Raw genomic sequence first — 19,482 nt, forward strand, 5'->3', positions numbered from 1 at the left:
GCAGGTTCAAGACTTGGAGTCTACACTTTTGGGCCAAACTCAAAACTTCGACACCATGGTGGAGGCCAAGCGGGATAAAGCGGTCTGGGGCTTCAAGGACTCCAAGGAGTATTACGACCTCCAAGTAGAGTACGGCTCGAGCTCGTACCGCTCCAGATTCAACCTCTGCCGCTGGTTGGTCCGAAAGAAGTTCTCTGGGCTCAACCTCGACGGCATCACAATGAAGGGCCTGGCTCCCGAGACGGTGGAGGAGGAGGAGCCTGACTCCCTGGAGGACAAGGACGAGGTGGACTCTTGAGGCTAGCGGCTCTTCTGTTTTTCTATTCTTCTGATTGACTTCTGGTGGACCATTGTGCCCTTTTTAACTTCTTGTTGAACTTTCCCAAGCTTTTTAGCTCGATTTTTATTTATGAAATAGTAATGAATTTTTTCCTTTTTCTGCTAAGTATGGTGTGCTCTTTTATTTTTTGCCAAAGTGATCTCATCATTCAAGCTATTAGAGCTACATGCTTGAAATAGGATTTTTTGGTAATTATTACCCCGAGCTATCCCTTAGTATTTTGAGGCATTTTTATAGTATACCATGAAGTAGTTACCATGTATGCCCGAACTGTATTTTGTAGGATGCTCCTTATTTGGTTCAACCGATGTACTGAGACGAGCTATGCTTCGTAGGGTTTAGACCCGAGCTGCTTACGTCTCTGGTACTTCATACTTTTCCTTTACCAATGAAGCGGCTAAGTCTTTCACAGTGCCGAGGTCTTAGTTAACTCGGTGTTTTAGCCCTTAGGCTGAGGGGGTGACTTATAGTCTGCCCTTGGAGTTTGCCCATGCCATGGAGGCGACTGTGTCTTATTGCGCCGAGGTTGTGTTAGCTCGGCATTTTGTCCCTTAGGCTTTGAGAGTGATGCATGGTCTACTCAGTAGTTACAGGTAATACTGCCTTAAGTTGACAATATCCCATGCCCGAGGTACTTGTTTCCCTTCAAGGGTTTCGAGCTCGTACGTTCCTTCCCCGAGCATCCGTTTCACTCGGTAGGGTCCTTCCCAATTCGGTTCGACCTTGCCAACGCCAGGTTCAAGTACAACTTTACGAAGGACCAGGTCACCAACGCAGAAATTCCGCTTCTTGACCCTGGCATTATAGTACCGAGTTACTCTTTGTTGGTAAGCTGCGGTCCTGATATATGCGAGGTCCCTTACTTCGTTGAGTAGGTCAAGGTTGGTATGTAGCTCATCTTCATTTGCCTTATCGTCATATGCTTCCAGTCATAGCGAGGGAACCTCGACCTCAGTTGGGATGACTACTTCGGTGTTGTAGGTGAGGTTGAAGGGGGTATCTCCTATGGTGGTCTTCTCTGTGGTTCGGTAAGCCCATAGAACACTAGGTAGCACGTCTGCCCATAATCCTTTAGCTCGGTCTAGCCATGCCTTCAGTCCGCGGAGGATAGATCTGTTCATGACCTCTGCTTAACCATTTCCTTGAGGGTGTGCGACTGAAGTGAAGTTCTATCTGATCCCCATGTCTTGGCACCAGTTCTGGAATTTAATGTCCTCGAACTGCTTACCGTTATCAGAAATCAGTACCCGAGGTAACCCGAAGCGGCACACTATGTTCTTCCAAAAGAAGTTTTGGACATTTCGAGCTGTGATCGTCATGAGAGGTTCAACTTCTACCCACTTGGTGGAATAATCCACTGCTACCACTAGGAACTTCCTTTGGCCTGACGCTGGTGGAAACGGTCCGAGTATATTGATGCCCCATTGTGCAAAAGGCCACAAGTTGGTGAGATACTTGAGGTCGACAGCGGGCTGATGGTGGATATTGGCATGCTTTTGGCACTTGTCACACTTTCTAACGATCTCAATAGCATCTGCTTTCATTGTTGGCCAGTAGTACCCCTATCGTATTGCTTTTTGGGTGAGGGTCTTGCCCCCCAAGTGTCCGCCGCACAGGCCATCATGAGTGTCACGGAATACGAGTTTGGCTTCGGAAGGTTGCAAGTAGCATAGGTAGGGGAGCATGTAGGATCTTTGGTACAACCGTCTGTCTATTGAGACGTATTTGGCCGCCTGACGCTCTACCCTTCTGGCGGCATTGCGATCTATAGGGAGGGTCCCATGTAGCAGGAAGCTCATGATTGGGTCAATCCAACTCGGCTATGCTTGAACGATAGGAGCGACCTCCTCTGCCCCCCCCCCCGCCAAGAATGTTAGGCCGAGGCAGGTACTCTATGTACACGGTTCTCATGGTGTTATCATTGGTGCTGGCTAACTGAGACAGGGCGTTGGCCTCAGCGTTCTCCGACCTCGGGACTTGCTTGATGAAGTGTGACTGAAAATTGAGCAGAGCCTCTCTTACTTTGGCTAAGTAGGCAATCATAGTCGGTTCGCAATCTTTATATTGTTCTGTGACCTGATTAATCACGAGCTAGGAATCGTTGCAGATGATAACATGCTTGGCTTTCATTTCTTTGGCTAGAGCTAGCATGGCTATCAACGCTTCATTCTCTGCTTCATTGTTGGATGCCGCAAACTCAAAGCGTAGTGCGTAGTCCAGTTTCATGCCACTTGGGTCGTGTAGAACTATTACGGCTCCGCCGCCCTACTGGTAAGAGGAGTCATCTACGTGAAGGATCCAAGGTTCCTCATCCTAGTTCGCGCTTGGCCTAAATAGGAGAGATACCGCACTGGTTGCAACTTCATAGTGCTTGGACTCAACCAGCCTGGGAGCTCCAGGCTTGCCCGAACTGGGGGCCTCGTGCTCAACCGGCTTGGGGACTTCACAAGTAGATAACTTGCCCGGGAGTCCTTTTAATCTTCTCAGGTGCCGTCCGTTGCCGACAAGGAGCCAGTCAGCAGCCAGCTAGGAGTGACCAGATTGTGCTACATCATTTGGCGTCATCTATGGGAAATGCTTCGAAAGGCCTTTCTTTCTAAACTTTCTCAGTTCTTATCTTCTTTGAAACAATCCAACGCTCATGGCTTCCTCTACTAACGTCGAACGAAGCACGAAAATGGACAACTCCAGGGAACAACCCCAGCTTCCTACTGTCTGTATCAGACAGTTCACTGTCCCCCTCTCCGCGGATGGAATCCCCAACTTGAATGTGCCTCTCACAGTGGCACCTGTAGTCACCCCACTCCTTGCTACACTCAAAGCGACGTTCACCGAACTTTCGGTCGTGCCCCCACCAGCTAGCTCAAACCAACTAGAGGACTTGATGTAGTGCATGCGGGCCATGCAGGCCAAAATGCAACAGTTCCAGAAACTTCAGCTCTATCAATAACACGTATTGCACCAGGTCTCCCAGTATCAGTATCAGCAGCAGTTCCCCCAGCTGCCCCAACCTCAGCTTCAGCAGCCTCAGCTTCCACCTCAGCGCCTAGCCTCGTAGCAAGCCAAGTCTTGCCGCCAAAGTGAGCACCCCTCCGGCTGAGGAGAGGCCCCCCAAAATCTTCCAAAAAATCAGGCCTCCCCCCACGGCCGACGGGAGAAACCGACTACCCCGATCTCACCGCAGGCGGACAGGTCGGGGGGACCCTGGCTCAGTAGGTCTACGTCACCTCGATAGTCAAAGTTTGGAACCCCAATCCTTGAGAACCAGTTCGAGGTCCTGGCAACAGATTCCAAGCAGGACCCCTCTGTCCGCAGCCATCACCAGCAGACTGAGCTACTTCCTGTGCAAACCATTCCGAACAGCGCAGAGGTGAGCAGCACGAACGCCGAGCCCACCAAGAAGCAGAGGCACCGCCGCCGAGCTCGCTGAATTGTCACTCGCGATTTGCCCAAGATCATGAGCAAAGAAGAGGTAAGCTCGGCCGAAGTCAAAGCTCCCCTCCTCTCGGTTCCATCCCCCTTGTCCTCCGAACTCCTAGCAGTCCCAATGCCTAAGGACTTCAAGCTCCCCCTCTTAACAAGTATGATGGGTCGTTCGACCCGAACGATCACGTAGATGCCTTTCAGTCACAGATGCACCTGGCGCGAGCTAGTGAGTCATGCATGTGCATGGCCTTCTCCACTACATTTAGGGGAGTAGCCCGCACGTGGTACTAGAACTTGGCACCTAGCTCGATAAGAAGTTGGGCATAGTTTGCACAAGCCTTCATGTCCCACTTCGTCACCAACAAATGATGCCCGCGAACTGAAGAAAGCCTCCTCATCATAGCACAAAGAGAGGGAGAGTCCATCCGGAGCTATATCAAGTGATCCAATGATGCTTGTATGCAGATACCGCGCCTGCATCCCGCTGTGCGCCTTGCAACAGCCAAGACGGGCATGACGCACAAAGAGTTCAAGTGACACATGGTCATCAACCAACCCGTGACCATAACCGAGTTTCTGAGGCAGGTTCTCTATGTACACGGTTCTCATGGTGTTATCATTGGTGCTGGCTAACTGAGACAGGACGTTGGCCTAAGCGTTCTCCGACCTCGGGACTTGCTTGATGAAGTGTGACTGAAAATTGAGCAGAGCCTCTCTTACTTTGGCTAAGTAGGCAATCATAGTCAGTTCGCAAGCTTTATATTGTTTTGTGACCTGATTAATCACGAGCTAGGAATCATTGCAGATGATAACATGCTTGGCTTTCATTTCTTTGGCTAGAGCTAGCATGGCTATCAACGCTTCATTCTCTGCTTCATTGTTGGATGCCGCAAACTCAAAGCGTAGTGCGTAGTCCAGTTTCATGCCACTTGGGTCGTGCAGGACTTTTACGGCTCCGCTGCCCTACTGGTAAGAGGAGTCATCTACGTGAAGGATCCAAGGTTCCTCATCCCAGTTCGCGCTTGGCCTAAATAGGAGAGATGCCGCACTGGTTGCAACTTCATAGTGCTTGGACTCAACCAGCCTGGGAGCTCTAGGCTTGCCCGAACTGGGGGCCTCGTGCTCAACCGGCCTGGGGACTTCACAAGTAGATAACATGCCCGGGAGTCCTTTTAATCTTCTCAGGTGCCGTCCGTTGCCGACAAGGAGCCAGTCAGCAGCCAGCTAGGAGTGACCGGATTGTGCTACATCATTTGGCATCATCTATGGGAAATGCTTCGAAAGGCCTTTCTGTCTAAACTTTCTCAGTTCTTATCTTCTTTGAAACAATCCAACACTCATGGCTTCCTCTACTAACGTCGAACGAAGCACGAAAATGGACAACTCCAGGGAACAACCCTAGCTTCCTACTGTCTGTATCAGTCAGTTCACCGTCCCCCTCTCCGCGGACGGAATCCCCAACTTGAATGTGCCTCTCACAGTGGCACCTGTAGTCACCCCACTCCTTGCTACACTCGAAGCGACGTTCACCGAACCTTCGGTCGTGCCCCCAGCGGCTAGCTCAAACCAACTAGAGGACTTGATGTAGTGCATGCGGGCCATGCAGGCCAAAATGCAACAGTTCCAGAAACTTCAGCTCTATCAACAACACGTATTGCACCAGGTCTCCCAGTATCAGTATCAGCAGCAGTTCCCCCAGCTGCCCCAACCTCAGCTTCAGCAGCCTCAGCTTCCACCTCAGTGCCTAGCCTCGTAGCAAGCCAAGTCTTGCCGCCAAAGTGAGCACCCCTCCGGCTGAGGAGAGGCCCCCCAAAATCTTCCAAAAAATCAGGCCTCCCCCCACGACCGACGGGAGAAACCGACTACCCCGATCTCACCGCGTGCGAACAGGTCGGGGGGACCCTGGCTCAGCAGGTCTACGTCACCTCGATAGTCAAAGTTTGGAACCCCGATCCTTGAGAACCAGTTCGAGGTCCTGGCAACAGATTCCAAGCAGGACCCCTCTGTCCGCAGCCATCACCAGTAGACCGAGCTACTTCCTATGCAAACCATTCCGAACAGCGCAGAGGTGAGCAGGACAAACGCCGAGCCCACCAAGAAGTAGAGGCACCGCCGCCGAGCTCGCTGAATTGTCAGCCGCGATTTGCCCGAGATCATGAGCAAAGAAGAGGTAAGCTCGGCCGAAGTCAAAGCTCCCCTCCTCTCGGTTTCATCCCCCTTGTCCTCCGAACTCCTAGTAGTCCCAATGCCCAAGGACTTCAAGCTCCCCCTCTTAACAAGTATGATGGGTCGTTCGACCCGAACGATCACGTAGATGCCTTTCAGTCATAGATGCACCTAGCGCGAGCTAGTGAGTCATGCATGTGCATGGCCTTCTCCACTACATTTAGGGGAGTAGCCCGCATGTGGTACCGGAACTTGGCACCCAGCTCAATAAGAAGTTGGGCATAGTTCGCACAAGCCTTCATGTCCCACTTCGTCACCAACAAATGATGCCCGCGAACTGAAGAAAGCCTCCTCAACATAGCACAAAGAGAGGGAGAGTCCATCCGGAGCTATATCAAGTGATCCAATGATGCTTGTATGCAGATACCGCGCCTGCATCCCGCTGTGCGCCTTGCAACAACCAAGAAGGGCATGACGCACAAAGAGTTCAAGTGACACATGGTCATCAACCAACCCGTGACCATAACCGAGTTTCTGAAGCTTGCGGATAAGTTCATAGCCACTGAAGAGGAAATCACCCAGAAGGGTGAGGGCACACCCTTAAAAAGAAAGAGAGAGGGAGAGCCTTCTAGTCAAGGGGACAGCCGAAGAAAAAAGGAAACGGTTCGGGGGGCAAAGCCGGGTAAATTGTTCCGAGCTCTTGTACCAGATCGGGCTGATTACACCCCACTGAACGTGAAGCGGGCCAAAATCCTGATGGCGATCAAGGATGCCCCGTACGTGAAGTGGTCACCCCGTCTAAGGGGAAATCCCAATGAAAGAAATAAGAGTGTGTATTGTAGTTTTCACAAAGACCACGGTCACAGTACCGAGAGTGTGTATTGCGATCAAGGAGCTCATCCGTCGCGGGTATTTGAGAAACTTTGTACAAAATAATAATAATAACGATAGTAATAAAACTGGTTGGCAAGGGGAGCACGGTAAGGATGACCCCAAGCCCAGCAGCAAGCCGGCGAACAACTATCGAGGCAACCTCCGGAGGAGATGCCAGTTCGAGGGACCATCCACATGATAGTAGGAGGTTCAATCGTTGCGGGTTGCACTTCAGTAGTAGGTCGTGCATCTGTTCGCGAAGCCACCCGGGAGGAGCAAAATCCCCCAAAGCAGCCAAGGATAGAAGAGAATTTTCTTCACAGAAGATGATGCGCAAGGGGTCCACTACCCCCATGACTACGCGCTCGTAATAAAGATAAGAATTAATGACTTCGAGGTCAGGCGCGTGCTCGTCGACTCAAGCAGCTCAATCGACATCCTCTTCAAAGCCACGTTAGACCAACTCTAGTTGCAAAGAAGCGACCCGAAACCCGCAAACACTCCTCTAGTAGGCTTCAACGGAGAGGAAGTTCGACCACTTGGAAAAATAACAGTACCTGTGGATGTCGGCACGTGGCCTTGTGTGGTCAGATTCAAGCACGACTTCTTGGTGGTCACGACCCCCTCTCCCTACAATGTCATAGTAGATCGACCGATCACCCATGTCCTACGGGTGGTGGTCTCCACTTACCATTTGGCTATGAAGTTCCCAACAGACTTCGGTGTGAGAGTAGCGCGGGGCGACCAGCTCGAATCCCGCAAGTGCTATGTCGCCGCCTTGAAGGAGAAAACCAAAGTGGCTAACGACCTCGAACTAGAAAGACCCACGGAGTAAGGCGAAGAGCGAGCCGCGCCAACGGAAGAAATAGTTGCGGTCCCGACTTCAACAGTAGACTCGGCTTGGACACTTCAGATCAGTGCTTCCATCCAGGAGTCCCTACGATCCGCACTAGTAAGCTTTTTACTTCAAAATTTAGACATTTTTGCATGGTCCATGGTAGAGATGTTGGGTATAGACCCCAAACTCGTAACTCGCAAGCTGAACACTGATCCTACAGTTAGGCCCATTAGACAGAAGAAACGCAACCTAGCCCCGTAGCGGTGGAAAGCGGTCGACGAGGAGGTCAAGAAGCTCCTCGCAACTGACTTCATAAGAGAGGTCCATTACCCGAGCTGGGTAGCCAACCCCGTTCTGGTAAAGAAGGCTAATGGTAAGTGGCGCATGTGCGTCGAATACACCAACCTAAACCGAGCCTACCCGAAAGACTGCTTCCCGCTCCTCAGAATTGACCGCTTGGTGGATGCGACCTCAGGGCACGAGCTGCTGAGTTTCTTAGATGCCTATTCAGGCTATAACCAAATCAAGATGGACCCGACGGACGAAGAAAAGACTGCCTTCATCACGGAATTCGGCCTATACTATTACAAGGTCATGCCATTCGAGTTGAAAAACGCAGGGGAAACCTTTCAAAGGCTTGTAAATAAATTGTTTGCGCCGTTAATCGGTAGAAAAGTAGAATGCTATGTAGATGACATGGTCGTCAAAACTCAATCCTCGCATGAATTAATACAAGACTTGCATTCTGTTTTTGAAATTTTGCATAAGTTTTATATGAGATTGAACCAAAACAAGTGTGTATTTGGTGTGACCTCGGGCAAGTTCCTAGGATACATCATTAACCGGCGTGGCATCGAGGCCAACTCGGATAAAGTTAAGGCCATTTTAGATATAGGACCACCCTGGGAGCTGAAGGAGGTTCAGAGGTTGAATGGCCGCATAGCCGCCCTAAGCGGCTTCATGTCTAAATCGGCGGACCATTGTCTGTCGTTCTTTAAGGCAATCAAGAGCAAAGGGTTTGAGTGGACCCAAGACTGTCATCTCGCGTTTGACAAGCTCAAGAAATACCTTGCTAGTGTGCCGACTAAAGGGATAGGATATCCATCACATGGACGCCCAAAGAGTGCAGAATAAGGGGGTGAATTTCAAAAATTTTTCTTTCCCTTCAACTGGGAATCGAATTACCTATTTAGAAAATCATATTTTCAATGATCATTCTTGAACCACAAACTGAACCAGATCTGAACCAAAAGGAGTAGGGAGGGATTATACCTGATACAGAGAAGCAGTATCTCCCAATGGAGGTGTTCATGCCCAAGGAAGGATCCAAAATCTGCTCCCACTGAAAATGGCGCAGTGCAGGGTGAAGTAGAATCAATAGTGTTCTTCCAAAAGAACTTGACCCTTCACAAGAATCAACTGGCTGCCTTGCCAATCTTTTCTCCAAAAGATTGGTATCATGATCAAATCTTGATTTCTCCCAAGAACTGGAGATCGAACTGCTGGAGGCGGCGGCTCCAAGAAGGAGGCGGCAAGAGAGTATTTGCAGGGTGCATAATTCTCTCTTTTAGTAATCTCAGCTCTAAAGACAAGGATCTATGGATTGCATCTCTAAAGGCTGCCGCCCCCTCCTCCTTTTATAATCTCAAAGGGATCAGCTCCTAATCCCATTAGGAGTTGCTAACTCAAATCATATTTGGATTAGAAGTCCCTTTAAGTGATAAGGGATAACCCTTATCTTCTGTAGATTAGATCAGCCATCTCCTAATCTAATTATGAGGCTTCTAGATATAAATCTTATTTAGATCTTGGACTCTCTAAGTGGATAGGGTCTAGGCCCAATTCTATCAGCTGATCCATCTCAGAATTCGCCCTTTAAGTGACTAATCAAATTAGCCCAGTTCGAAATGGGCTTAAGGCCCATTTAAGGTTATGTATTCATTCAGCCTTCCAAACTGCTGCCTAGTTGGGCTTCCTTGTATGGCGTGGGACCCAAACATTGATCTACACATCAGCCACATGGGTTCAACCCAGCCTTTGTCGCAAGGCCTGACCGAATACACTGTTAAGGACAGTGCACCCCCTGAAAACCATCTCATGGTCTCTATGGGCCCAACACTTACCCTAAGTGGTCCCTGGGCCAAACCACCATGTAACACCCAGGGACTATGGGCAGATGCAAGATTAGCCCATCAGGTATTATCCTCAATGATCTTACACCTAACCTCTCAACCCATAATGATCATACACTACCCGACAAGAGAGGACCTCTCCCTCGGCTGCAAAGAACAGTGTTGCACTCTCTGCTTATATGGATCTCGGGAATTAAAACCTTTTGCAAATCATTTAGAAACCATAATATAAATACTTTTATATCTCATATATAAAATATATTTTGCAAAACAAATCTCAATGATTGAAATCAACTACCGGCAGTCTTGGTTTCCATTAGTGAGAGTGCATCCCCGATCATTACCTTTGTCCGACAAAGGGGCTGATCTTGTCACTATGATCACCCACTCAGATGAATTCTCAGACTGTCCCAACATACCTAGGTTTTGACCCCCACTAAGGATCTCACTGAATGGTATATCAAAGACAGCCCAATTCGACACCTAGTGCAATATCATAATCGAGTCTAGGGGTTGGGTGTAACTTTTCCAATTTTTCCCATCAATCTGCAAGGCCCAGGGTATTACTAGAAATCTGGTCCAGTTCAAAGATTCAATTAATCCTACACTGTATGTGCCTAGTGTCTCACCCTGGCAGCTGAGACAGGCCACCCCAACCGACTTGGTGGCACCACAGTGTCAGCCTTCTTAGGATAGGTCTCCCCAGACCGGCCCACTGGCTGTGAACGTTCTAAACTAACACAAGACTCATTAAGTGTCTAGTTTAAGGGTATTACACAAAAACATACCAAGGGAACGTGAATCAAATATGCACTTTTATTCATTTACATTAAACTCATAAAGTACATCATCTTGATTGAAGCTAAGGGCATACAAAACTGTCTAACATCGACCTTAACCCGGCCCGAGGAGGGTGATGTTTTAGAACTGTACCTCTCGGCAAGCGACGAAGTGGTCAGTTCGGTACTAATAAAGGAAGTAGATCGGGTCCAACGACCCATCTATTATGTTAGTAAAGTATTGCAGGGAGCAAAAATGAGATACTCGGAGATGGAAAAGCTAGCATACGCATTGATAATCGCAGCCCAGAAACTCTGCCCGTACTTCCAAGCTCATACTGTTATCGTCCTCACTAACAAACCCCTGAGGCAAGTATTGCTTAAGCCCGAGGTATCTGATCGGTTGACGAAGTAGGCCATTGAGCTCTGCGAGTATGACCTCCAGTACAAGCCACGAACTGCCATTAAGGCCCAAGCCTTAGCAGATTTTATTGCCGAGTGCACGTTCAGCTTCGAAGCCCCTAGGCCAGTTGAGTACAAGGTCCCTGGTTCAAGTGAGCTCGAAGCTCCTAGGGCGGTTCAGTCTGAGCCCCGTGAGGTAGCAGCCACTATGGCATCTCTCCTAGCTAGGACAAGTGCGAGCTGGGATGAGGAGCCCTAGATCCTTCATTTAGATGGCTCCTCGAACAAACAGGGTAGCGGGGCTGGAATAGTCCTACACAGCCCAAGTGATACGAAACTGGAGTATGCACTACGCTTTGAGTTCGCAACGTCTAACAATGAAGCGAAGTACAAGGCATTGCTAGCTGGACTAGCCTTAGCCAGAGAAGTAAATGCCAAGCATATTGTCATCTGTAGCGACTCCCAACTCGTGGTTAACCAGGTCACTGGCGAGTATGAAGCCTGTGAGCCAACCATGATTGCCTACTTGACCAAAGTTAGAGAGGCCCTGCTCGACTTCCAGTCACACTTCATCAGACAGATCCCTTGGTCGGGGAACACTGAGGCCGATGCCCTGTCCAAGTTAGCCAGCACTAGTGTCATCACCATGAGAACCGTGTACTAGAGGACCTGGCCTAGCATTCTCAGTGGGGCAGAGAACTTTACTTCAGTTGCACACCCTCAGGACATGGGAATCCAAGACTGGGGCCAAGACATGGGAATCCGACAGAACTTTACTTCAGTCACACACCCTCAGGCAAACGGTCAAGCAGAAGTAACGAATAGAGTCATTCTCCGTGAATTAAAGGCACGATTGGACCAAGCTAAAGGATTGTGGGCAGATGAACTACCTAGTGTTCTATGGGCATACCGGACCACAGAGAAGACCGCCATGGGAGAAACACCCTTCAATCTCACCTATGGCACCGAAGCAATGATCCCCGCAGAGATCGAAGTATCTACATTGTGCCTAGAAACATACAGTGATCAAACGAACGAAGATGAACTATGTACCAACCTCAATCTACTCGATGAGGTAAGGGACCTCACGTACATTAGGACCGCAGCCTATCAGCAGAGAGTAGCTCGGTACTATAACACCAGGGTCAAGAAACGAAACCTCCGTGTTGGCGACCTGGCCCTTCGAAAAGTTATGGTGCCTGACCCCGGCACTGGCAAGCTTGGGTCCAACTGGGAAGGTCCTTACCGAGTGAAACGAGTGCTCGGAGAAGGAACATATGAGCTCGAGACCCTCGAAGGGAAACAAGCACCTCGAGCATGGAATATCAACCTAAGGCAATATTATCTGTAAGAATCGAGTAGGCCACGAGCCACTCCCAAAGCCTAAGGGCCAGAATACCGAGCTAATATGACCTCGGCACAATAGGACCCAGTCGCCCCCATGGCATGGGCAGACTCCGAGAGTAGGCCACGAGCCACTCCTTCAGACCAAGGACAAAAAAACTGAGCTAACAAAGACCTTGGCGTGAAGAAAGACCTAGCCACTTCAGTGGTGAAGGCAAGGTATGAAATACCAAAAGCATAAGCAGCTCGGGTTTAAACCCTACGAAGCATAGCCCGCCTCAATACGTTGGTTGAACTGGGAAATAACCACCCAATGCATAGTTCGGGCATACATAGTAATCACTTCGCGGTATGCCATAGAGGCCTTAAAACGTTAAAGGACAAATTGGGATAACGACCACCGAAAAGTCCTACTTCGGGCATGTATCTTTAGTAGCTCAAATGATGAGATCGCTTTGGCAAAAATAAAGGGAGTTCATCATACTCAGAAGAAGGAAAAAAAATAGAGAAAAAAGGAAGAAAAGAAAAATAACGTGTAATAATCGAGCTGAACAACTCGAGAAAGGTTTGATTATCATAGGGTGCAACCGCCCAACCGAAAACTTGTGAAAGACTAGGTTTACGGCACCCAGAAGCCACCAGAAGCCCAGAGAAATTCCGCCTCAAGGATCCGCCTCCTCATCCTCTGGAGAGTCAGGCTCCTCTTCCTCCGCTTGGTCTGCCATCTCAGGAGACATACCCTTCATAGTAATGCCATCGAGGTTGAGTCCAGAGAACTTCTTCCAAACCAGCCACCGACAAAGCTTGAACCCTGAGCGGTATGAACCCGAACCGTACTCTGCCTGGAGGTCCTAAAATTCCTTGGAGTCTTTAAAATCCCAGACCGATCTCTCTCGCTAAGCCTCCACCATCTGATCAAAGTTCTGAGTCCGATTTAAAAGAGTGGACTCCAAATCCCACACCTGCTGCCTGAGGAGCTCCCTCTTTGCCGCCATCCTTGATGATTCCTCCCTGTAACGTGTGCTCTCTTTGGAAAGCCAAGCGATTTGAGCCCCCTGGTCATGGATGAGCAGCTCTTGAGACTCGCTCCCCTTACGAGCATGATGGAGCTCGCCCCGGATCCGGTCAAGCTTGCCCTGGAGCTTCTGGTTGGCAGCCCACTGGTCGAGGGCGTCGACACGATGATGCGCGTCTGGAGAGCCATGGCATGGATGGCAGAATTCACCTGATGATGGAAAAGAAGATCAGGGGGCAGTGGAAAAGGGCAAAGCAGGAGGAAAAAGGGGAAAAGGTTACTTACCACCATGCAATGGGCCGAGGCGAACATGGAGAGATCCCTAGGCTCCATGTTTCCCCACTGGGCGGTCTCATCATAAGTGATGCCCTTTCGGCTCCTCCGGTGAGGAGAGGGTAGGACCGGCTCGGCAGACCCGAACTTAGTGCTTCCCAAAGAAGGGGTCCGATCGGGGCGCGTCCTCTTCGCATGGCGCCTCTGACTGCTCGAGAGAAGGTGACGTGAATCGGTGCTAGACATGATGGCTGCCAAAAGACCACAAGATATTAGTCTGACAAGAAACAAAATACATGTCTACACAATATTGTCACAAGGCACTACACGACCTAAAAGGCCGACCTACCCGGGCTCAAGCCTTCCTACACGAGCTTCTCCTCGGTCAAGTAGTCTGAGAAAAGAAAGCCTATCGACGCCCAGGACAGCATCATTTTCCGAATTTCAGGGTCCAACTCGGCCCTGGGGTCCTAGATGGCGCCCCTCCAAGTAGTGAGGAAGGGCCACCCCTCAGGGTTATGGACCACAAAGTAATTTCGCTTCCAAGCGGGAATCTTATTCGGCAGCTCGTATAAGAGCTTATAGCCACGACGGGGAGAGAGGTAATAAAAGCGCCTCTCCGGAGGAACCCCAGGAGCAGCATTCTTTATATAAAGAATAGAGACAAAAATATCAAGGTCCAAAGGAAGCCAGTACTCGTGACACAGGGATATAGTCCCAACCATGTTTCGAATGGTGTGGGATGAAGCTGATCAATAGTGACGTTGAAGTGATTTAACACCTCCACTATCAAGGGGTGCAGGGGGAGACGCAAGCCAACCTTGAGTTATTCCTGAAAGATTACTATGTCATTGGGACCATGCTCCCAAGGGAAGTTGCCAGTAGGGAGACTGTAAACCAGGTCCCTAGGGAGGCGAAAGTAGCGGATCAAAGACCTAAGTCGCTCCGCTGTCATTAAGGAAGGGCCAAAGGTATCAGGCTCCCTCCCCCTAGAAGTAGACGCCACATCGCCAAAGGCCTACCGAGCCTCTGGGATCTACTCCCAGGCTCCCCCTGAGCTCAAGGGAGCATCATCATCCTGGCTATCGCCCCTGTGATAGGTATGGTATGGGTATCGAGACTTGGCTGACAGCGATTGAGACACACCATTGTAGACAGAACGGAGCAGACAGAGGAACTCGGGTAGACTATGTTAAGTGCGTGACCTCAGAATCCAAAGACAACAAGATAGCGTGAGAGAAAATAGGGCCCGAGAGGGCCCCCTATTTATAGTCTCCACCCTTTCAAGTTGACAGCCCAGATCAAAGCAGATCCATTGGTCCGCGGGCGCCCAGACCGCATGCCATCTGAAAACCGAAGGCGATTGGTGGCACATCTTCCATAATTAAGGTAGTCGTAGCCGCACAATGTTCAGAGTTAAAGGCCACCTCAGCACATTTTCGGAATCTGAAAAGTCAGGGAAGTCAGAAAATCCCTTGATTCCTGCAAATGCATTTAATGAGGAAAGTCAATCAAGTTTGAATTTTGGTCAAATCAGTCCATCGCACTTCATAAACTCCCCGTGCTAAGGCGGCACTCTTAGCTCGAGGAGTGGGGGCAATTAATGGAGGATGATTTAACCCGACCTATGAAACACCGACACGTGGACACTAGCTCAGTGTAAGTGACAGCTTAGCACTGTGGCCCAGTACAACCAAGTAACGGGCCCATAAAACAGCTCGCTACATCGTAGCGCGCAAAGTGAGGATCTCGCCACAATGCAAGATTCGGATTCCTTGAACTACCTCTAAGAGGATATTCCGAGGCAACTTTAGCTTGCGAGCTAAGAAGACTAGCTCGCCCGAGCTCCCAAAGCAGACAAGTCATCCTGAGGACCAATTCTACTATGGGTACTCTTGAAGTATTCCGAGCTCGCTGCAAAGTAGCTCGTGTATGGGTCGCACAAGCATTCCTCAGGAAACTTCTATCTGACAGGTTGTACCGATTAGACTGTGCCATGTCCCTTACTAATGGAACAATCCCTATCCTTTCGACAGTCTGCACCCACATCCCTAGCAGGCGGAGGCGTGCCTATCACTTTGGAGATGTGTCACTCACCCGGGTGAGGAGTACGCCACAATGGCCACCTGAGCAGCCCTAGCAGGTAACGGCTTTGGGGTTAAAAAGAAGGAGGGGGTGGCAGCCTTTAGTAGAGAGATACTCACATCCTCTTTAGAGCTGAAAATCACAGAAGAAAGATTTCTGCAATCCCTATGAAAATCTTTCTTGCCGCCTCCTTCCTGTAGCCGCCAGACATCCAGTTCGATCTCCAACTCTGTGGGAGAAGTCAAGATTCGATCTTGACATTAGTTCTTTGTGAAAGAATTGATTAGAAGCTATGCTCACGTGTCATCCTGTTGTTTCTTGTGAAGGACAGAGTTCTTGGAGAAGAACACTGTTGATTCTGCTCCATCCTACACTATGCCATCTTCAGTGGGAGCAATCTTTGGATCCTTCCTTCGGAGTGAACACCTTCGTTGGGAGATATTCTTTCTCCGTATCAGGTATAATCCTCTCCTACTCTTTTTGGTTCAGATCTGGTTCAGTTTATGGTTCAAGATTGATCATTGAAAATATGATTCTCTAAATAGGGAATGCGATTCCCAGTTGAAGGGAGAGAAAATTTTGAAATTTGCCCCTTCATTCCGCAAGATTTGGGCATCCATACGATGGATCTCTCATCCCTTCATGCACGACCTTAGAATCCGATGACAAAGCAAGTTAGTGTGAAAGAAAATGAGGCCTGGGGTTCCTCCTATTTATAGCCACTGTGCCCCCAGATCAACGGCCCAAATTGAGACAGATCTGATAGTTCACAGTCAAGCTGATCGCACGTCTTTTGAAACCGAAATATGACTGGCTGCACATCTCCCATGATTAAGGTAATGACGGTTGCACAACATCTGGAGTTAGGAGCCACTTCGATGCATTTCTCGGCATTCGAAAAGTTAGAAATCCCATGGCTTCTGTGCGCACATTTAGTTTGAGCAATCAATCAAGTTTGAACTTTGGTCAAATCCATTCGTCACACTTCATGAACTCCTCACGCTAAGGTAGCACTCTTAGCCTGAGTGGGGGGCAATTGATGGAGGGCGATTTGACCCGACCCCTTGAGATGATGACACATGAACATTACTCTACACGAACAATAGCTCAGAACCACAGCCTGACCGCGGCTAAGTAACGAGCCTGTAGGATAGCTCGCTACGTCATAGCTCGCTACAACGCGAGCTTGATGACCTCTGATCTACTGAAAGGGAATACTCCAAGTCTATCCCAGCTCGTGAGCTAGGGTAATCAGCTCGCTCCAACACTTGGGCAGAAAAACTGCCCCAAAGGAAACCTTGAGAGGGGTCACCTTGAAGCACCCCTAGGAGCTCGCTATAAAGTAGCTCACAACAGGGTAGCTCGTGACTAAGTGACGTGATGCTTTCAAGAAGCTTCTATCTAACAAGACCGTACCCGTCGGACTACACCATGTCTCCTGGATGACGGTGCAGTCCTAGCCAATTCAACAGACAGCACCCACGTCTCTCGACAGATGGTGGCATGCCTGTCCTCTTGGGATGTGTCACTCACCCGATTGGGTAGTACCCTGCAATGGTTACCTACGTAGCCCTGGAAGATAACGGTTGCGATAGAAGCCCAGTGGCAGTTACGCCCAATTTGACAAGAATGCCTATATAAGAGCCCCTTAGTCGAAGGGGAGGGGACCGGATCTGATTTTGGATCTTGAATCATCTTACCTTACTCAAGCTTGCTCTCGAGCTGATCTGGAGCACTTAGTGATCTAACGCGACTTACACTCTTTACTATTTTCCCCAGCATTCTAACTTAAGCATTGGAGTATTCCCACAAGGAAAGTCCCTTGGGAATTCTTCATCGTTTCTTCTCAAGTGTCATCCATAGCCAGCTAGGAGCTAGTCAGCAGCCAGGTAGGAGTGCCTAGATTGCGTAGCATCAACAATCACTAATGTGTAACCCCAAAAGGATGTGGATAATTCTATGTGTACGAGAAGTGATCGGACCCTATCCAATAAAGTCCGGTTCCTCCTCTCTAACACACCGTTTAGCTGTGGTGTAGCAGGAGGAGCTAGTTGTGATAATATCCCATTGTCCTTTAAGTAGTCCCTGAATTCGTCAGAGAGATACTTGCCACCTTGATCTGATCGAAGTGTCTTAATTTCTCTCCCTAACTATTTCATAAGCTCTTGTTTGAATTCTTTGAACTTTTTCAAAAGATTCAGACTTAGGTCTTGTTAGGTACACGCAACCGTACTGTGAGTAATCATCGGTAAATGTTATGAAGTAAACGTGCTGGTACACATAACCATACCAACAAATTGGTTTCTATGACAAAGGATTCGAAATTACCTTGTTTCTTGGTCTCCAGGTACTGAGGACAATTCCTCTTTCAGTGTCCGGCTTGTTTGCAAAATTGATAAGTATCTGATGCTTTGTCCTTCCTCTGCCTTTTGGACTTGGTAGCTTTCTTCTAGGGCTTTTTCTTTGCCTTCCTCTTCTTCTTGCCCGATTTGCCAACTTCAACAAGAATGGCAATGGGCTCATCCTTCTTTATCAGTTCCTAGGCCCTCTACAACATATTGTTGAGTTCTTGGATGCTAACATTTAACTTATTCATGTTGTAATTCATGATAAACCGATTGAAGGAAAGAGGCAAAGAATTTAGGATGGCATCCACCTTGGTGACATGATCAAGCCCGGATTCAAGAGCCTCAAGTTCATTGATGCATCCCATTATCTTAAGACAATGGTCATGAACTTGTTGGTTCTTGGACATCTATGCGGTCATGAATTGTTTCAAGACCTTCTATCGAGTAGAACGATTTTGCTCTTCATACATCATCCTCAGACTATTCAAGATATCCTTGGACAATTCAATCTGGTCAAACTATCATTGTATCGGATTATCTAAGGAGGCTATGATGTAGCAGTGGGCAAGGGAACTTTTCTCTTCCCATTCTTGATAGTCCCTCCTACCAGCCTCAAAAGTCCTATCACACAAATGTTCCAGAGCGAGGTTTTTAGCTACCTTGTCCAATTTCTCAGACGTCAATGTAATTTGAGCCCTTAAATTTGTTTCTTCCAACAATTTAGTGAATTGTCCATTTGCCATTTCTGATAAAGGGCAAAACAAATATTAGTCCACAACCTTATTTGATTCATGTTATTCATCTCTGAGATTTCACTCCTATCTCAGTGACGGAGACTACAAATTATGTCTCTGGAAATGTGGGAAATCACATAGGGTGCATGGAGCCAACTGTTTCAACTACGTAACCACACTACATTTCTATGAAGGATCATATCCACTCATCTTATAAGCTTTCCCTTTGGCCTCTGTCAAACAAGGTTCATTGCCATTTTAGGTAAAACCTTTCTGTCCAGTGAGTGCTCACCCATCATATTCGTGAACGCCAAGGTACCATTTTAGGATAGGCCCCTCCCACATCGGTCTATGATGCCCCTATCATCTTATGAAACAATCCAACAAATCCAGCAACAAATGGATAACCCAATTTTATAGTGTGTTTCCTCATTACTGAATGACCCATCTTCATGTTAATGATGAAAGGCCTTTAGAGAGTTCATCATATGAATCTCCCCATCATATGCACTCATAATTCAGTGGAGGGAACGAAGTATTACGCCCTAGTTTAATTTAGGTCAAACCAAAGTGGCTCCCACTGGCTTTCATAAATTCAGATTTAGATAGGCCCTAAATGGCTAAGGATCCACATGGTTCCTCTTGGGGAAGAAGTTGGTGTGGGGCCCACCATGAAGGGAGATCATCCAATGATCTTAAGGACACCATGGCAATGATGTGCATTCAG

Source organism: Nelumbo lutea, chromosome 3 (assembly GCF_056320005.1).
Source record: "Nelumbo lutea isolate HS-2025 chromosome 3, American lotus-T2T, whole genome shotgun sequence".
Taxonomy (NCBI): domain Eukaryota; kingdom Viridiplantae; phylum Streptophyta; class Magnoliopsida; order Proteales; family Nelumbonaceae; genus Nelumbo; species Nelumbo lutea.